Below are 5,139 nucleotides of genomic sequence, written 5' to 3' on the forward strand. Positions count from 1 at the left end.
TTCAGCAACACATCAAACAGTCAGAATTCATCAAACAGTCAACAAATCATTGACAAATGTAGCTGGAAATACATTGGACGTTGTGTTACTGTGTGCTGTCCTGACCTCCAGACATATAGAGAAAGAGTTGGGGGGGGGAGTGACATACAGAAGAGTGACATACAGAGAGAGGTTGACAAAGAGAGAGGGAGAGACAGACTAGGTTTGGATGAATGCTTGACAGTCAGCAAGCACCTTTTTATATGTTGTCGTCTTGTCACTCTCGTGAATAAAATCTTTGAGTACCTCTGTTTGTATTATGGACAATAGCCTAGCAATACACTTGGAATAGGTTAACTGGAACACATAGTAGCATCCCATCAGTATCATGAGGGATTCCAGAAGCATGTCCCTTGGCAAGGTCATCAGTTACGCAAGAAGACATTGGGGTCCTCAGATGGCTGAAAGCAACAAATTGGGGGAGGGGGGTAGAATGAAGTTAAACCACACACATGAAATTCACAAATGAAAGCATTATGTACTGACACTAAAACCCACCTCAAGGACATGGTACAGTGCCTCACTTGCCGACTTGAGTTTTCTTGGAGGGGCGGTTGGGGAAGGGAACATTTTTGGGAGCGCCTCCAACAAGGCAATGGCCTGTGCAGCTGCATAACCACTCTGTCAACAGCGATCGAGAACTGAAGGCACGATGGGCTAACTGACAGGGCTTGCATGTCACCAACGCACTTTGCTGACGTTAACGCCAGCAGCAGCGCAGTCTTTAAAGAGACAAACTTTATGTCCACTGTCTCCAGGGGCTCGAACGGAGGCCCTGTGAGAGCACGTAACACCACTAGCAGATCCCAAGAGGGTATGAGGTGTCTCTCTAGCACCCTGAGCCGTCTCACCCCCTCCATAAAGCGTGACACAGCTCGGGCACTCTGTATTGTAGCCACCACCGCATCCGACAAGCCTGACGCTATGAGCCTGCACCTCTCAGGTGCCAGGCTCTGAGACGCCACCACTCCGGATGTCCTGTGCGCCTGCGTTAGGAGGTCTCTCCGCAGAGGCAGCTCCCAAGGCTGCTGCACTGACATATTGACTAGATCTGCCGCCCACGGCTGATTGGGCCAGTGGGGGGCTATCAATATCAATTCTCTGCCCTCGTCCGCTACCCTGCACAGCACTTGCTGGAGGAGCGGGATCTGGGGAAAAGCATATAGGCGTAGAGCTGGCCACTGGTGGCCCAGCGCGTCTATGCCTAGTGGGGGGTTGTCGCCCCCTAGCGAGAACCAGAACGGGCAGCAGGTGTTCTGCCTGTTTGCGAACAAGTCCACCTGCGCCCTGAAAAAACGCACCCAGATCTGGTCTATCACTTGTGGGTGTAGACACCAGTCTGCTGCTCGAGGATCGCCCCTCGATAACAGGTCCGCACCGTAGTTGAGGTGACCTGGTATATGAACTGCCCTGAGGGAAAGGACGTGCCTCGCTGCCCACAGGAGCAGGCGAGTCGCCCAATGGTGTAGTGACTGGGAGCGCACTCCGCCTTGACGGTTTATATACGCCAAGGCCGCAGTGTTGTCCGTCCTCACTAACACATGCTGACCACTCAGTCTGGGCAGAAAGTGTTGTAGAGCCAGGACTACTGTCTGCAGCTCTAACACATTTATATGAGACGCGGCCTCTGTCACAGACCAGAGACCGTTCACGCCTCTTCCTTCGCAGACTGCCCCTCACCCCATGGTGGAGGCGTCTGTGGTCACCACTACGCGACGCGACACTATGCCCATAGTGCCCGACGCGGCGAGAAACCAGGGGGTTCTCCAGATCGCCAGGGCTTTCCTGCATCTGGAGGACACCACTACTCTGCGGTGCCTGTCTGTGACTGCGTTGAGCCTCATAGACAGGTACCATATTTGGAATGGCCGCATACGCAACATCCCTAACGGGAGCGCTATAGCGGCCGACGCCATCATTCCTAACAGGCGTTGGCAGCACAGCGACGAGACTGACTGTCCCTGTCGGAACTGGCGCACGCATGTTTTGATGGCATTTATCCGTTCTTGAGACAGCCTGACCTCCATGGAGGTGGAGTCTAAAATCATACCTAGAAAATGCGTAACTTGCCTGGGGCAGAGAACGCTTTTTTCCCTGTTTATTACAAAGCCCAGTCGATACAGGTGCGCCACCACTAGATGGCCGTCCTGCACTGCTGCAGCCTCTGAATGAGAAGCAATTAACCAGTCGTCCAAATAATTGTAAACGCGTAAGCCGCGTAGACGTAATGGCGCGATGGCTGCCTCTACGCACTTTGTAAATACCCTCGGCGCTAGGGACAGGCCGAATGGGAGTGCGTTGAATTGGTACGCTATTCCTCCGAACGCAAACCTCAGATATCTCCGATGTCTGTGGTGGATCGGAATGTGGAAATAAGCGTCTTTTAAGTCTATCCGGATAAACCAATCGTTTGGCCCTATAAACTGCACAAGCCGGCGTGGGGTCAGCATTCTGAACCGTAGCGGCATGAGTGCTTTGTTTAACACACGTAGATCTAATATTGGCCGATAATTCCCGTCCTTTTTTTGGGACCAGGAAGTAATGGCTGTAGCCTGAAGCTTCCTCCTCGGGAGGAATTATGCTTATCGCTTCTTTTCTGAGCAGGGAGACTATCTCTTCCCGTAGGAAGTGAGACTGTTCTCGCTGCACCACAGATTGGATCACTCCGCTGAATGGCGGAGAGGGACGGGCGAATTGCAGCACGTAACCCTTTGTGATCGTTCTTAGCACCCATGGTGAAACTGCGCATGCGCACCAACTCGCCACACAACCAGCCAGGTTGTGCTTTGAGTTGAATTTGTCGGGAACTAACCCGCTCATGGTCAATGAGTCTAAACCTAGATCTACACCCACTCCGCCTAGGGAGGGGGACGAGATCTGGGGTTGCCCCCTCATGTTTTTGAAAAAATTTGGGGGGTGCGATTGCACTGTGTGCATCGCGGGGGGAGTCGCACAAGCATGTCTGGGCACTGCGCCATCTGGGACAGGAGTTAGGACATATGAGTGTGGTGCTTGTGAGAACCTGCTTACCGTGCTGGACATGATTTTCACATGTGAGAGACAGGCTGATTTCTGTGGAGGCGGTGTGGGCTCCACCGCTCCCCCCTGTGTGACCATTGGCTGACTGTCACCATCAGGAAGCCTGAGGCTTACCTCTGCCCCGCCCGCGGCGAGCGGAGTGCTGTCGCGGGGCCTGGGCTGCGCCCTGGGCAGGGCGCGCAGCTGGCTGCTGCTGTGCTGCAGGCTGAGGTGGAGGGCGGAAGGGGTGTCTCTGCCAGCCTCGCCTGGTGGGCACCTTCGCTGGAGGAGCTGGCGAGCGAAACCCGCTTCGCTTCAGGCTCAGTGCGGGTGTGGTGTGTCCTGAGGAGGACGTCTCACCCGGGCCGCTAGAGCGAGGCATCCAAGCCTGGAATACCTCTCTGCTCTTTTGCTGCTCCTCGAACCTGGCAGCCATTGTGACCACTGCTTCACCGAAGACGCCCTGGACAGAGACCGGAGCGTCGAGGAGTGGTGCTTTCTCTCTGTCTGAGAGCTTAGCCAGTGATAGCCACAGAGACCTCTGGGTAGCCACCGCGGCACCCATCACCCTCCCCAGTGCCTGTGAGGTGCACCGAGTCAGTCTGAGTGACAGATCCGTTGCGCGACGGAGCTCTGCCACAGACGGGTGATCTTCCCCCAGCGACAAGGCAAGCTCAGTCAGGAGCTTTGCCTGATAGCGCTGTAGCAGCGCAGCCGTGTTGGTCGTGCAGGCAGCCTGCCCTGCAGCCAAGTAGGCTTTCTCTGCCAGCTGAACCTGGTGCCTGGCCACCCGCGTAGGGCCGAGGCGCATCGTGGGGGAGGCGGGCGAGAGGTAGCCCGCTACTGCATCCTCCACCTGAGGGAAGGAGAGGTAGCCCCTCTCACTAGCCCTGTGGAGCTGCATGTAGGGCGCAAACCCCGGCACCGGGGCCCGGCCCGAGTAGGGGGTCGCCCATGTCGCCTGCAGTTCCTCGTGCACCTCCTCGAAGAAGGGGATGCAGCTGGGAACTGGCGCGGCGGGGCCAGCATAAAACTCCCCGTCCAGCAGCGAGGACCGCACACTGGGAGGGGGAGGGGGAGGGAGAGGGAGCCCGAACCTCATGGAGTTGCTGGCCTAGAATCCGTGACGAAGTAGGGGGTGTATCCACCCGCATCTTAACGTCCTGGCTTGTCTGCATTGCCTCTGCGATTGAGCTGTGCTCATCGGAGTAGTTCAGCAGACTATCATCATCATCCAGGCTGATGTCCAGCTCGAGTTCGGGCAGGACACCGCCCGGTTGAAGCTCCTCCGCCTCGCTGCCCGCAGCCCCAGGGCTGGCAGGCGGCGGTGACGGGGAGAGGCCCGAGAGTGGAGCTGCAGCTGCAAGGCGGCTGCAATCACTCACAGAGCCCACGGCTGGAGGCGCACTCGGTCCTACAGGGGCGTTAGCCCCGGATGGAGCCGGTGCAGCCCCCTCGGTGTCCTTGCGCTTCCAGAGCGCAAGGCGCCTGGTAGCCTTAGCTAGCGTGAGGCTAGCACAGATGGCACAGACAGGGTCATCGCCCGAGAGCGCGACCACTGCATGGTCCCTGCCGAGGCAGGTCACGCACCGACGGTGGTGGTCACCCTTGACACGGGTGTGCCTGCAGTCGGGGTAATGTCTGGACATCTTTTTTAATCTGAAAGTAGAGAAGAGTATTAAAACACAAGCACACTATCAGCAACGAACACGTTGTTAGCAAGCTAGCAGGCTAGTCAGAAACTTAGCCAGCTAGGCAGCCAGGATAGCAGCTACTACTTCCAAAATTAAGTTAAATTTTGCAGCGCCCTGAGCTAGTGAGGGTTAAAGAACCCGGATAACTCACCAACCCGTAGAGAGCAAAAGCACACAAAACTCTTTGACTTTTGGTAGCGTAGAGGATATACTCGGAGCTGGCACTTCGGTCTTGCAAAGTTTTCAAAGAGACTGATCTGTGGGGCGCGACTCAAGATAGGGACTCCTGAGGGGGCGGGCTCAGGAGTGCGCGCTGACAGATCTCGCGGCCTTTCAGGCGTGAATGGATAAATGCTTCGATTTAGGCTCATGACTAGTGTCGTGTACC

At 56.1% G+C, this 5,139-nt stretch overlaps 1 long non-coding RNA gene across 1 annotated transcript; it reads right to left on the reverse strand.

Annotated features, from left to right (window-relative positions):
* Window positions 1–199: 199 nt before the first annotated feature.
* On the reverse strand, window positions 200–648 carry LOC122133052. The gene is made up of 2 exons (XR_006152512.1): window positions 538–648; window positions 200–440 (listed from the first exon to the last, which is right to left on the reverse strand). It is a non-coding gene; the product is annotated as an uncharacterized LOC122133052 (long non-coding RNA).
* Between the last annotated feature and the right edge of the window lie 4,491 nt (window positions 649–5,139).

This window comes from Clupea harengus, chromosome 8, assembly GCF_900700415.2.
Source record: "Clupea harengus chromosome 8, Ch_v2.0.2, whole genome shotgun sequence".
Taxonomy (NCBI): Eukaryota; Metazoa; Chordata; class Actinopteri; order Clupeiformes; family Clupeidae; genus Clupea; species Clupea harengus.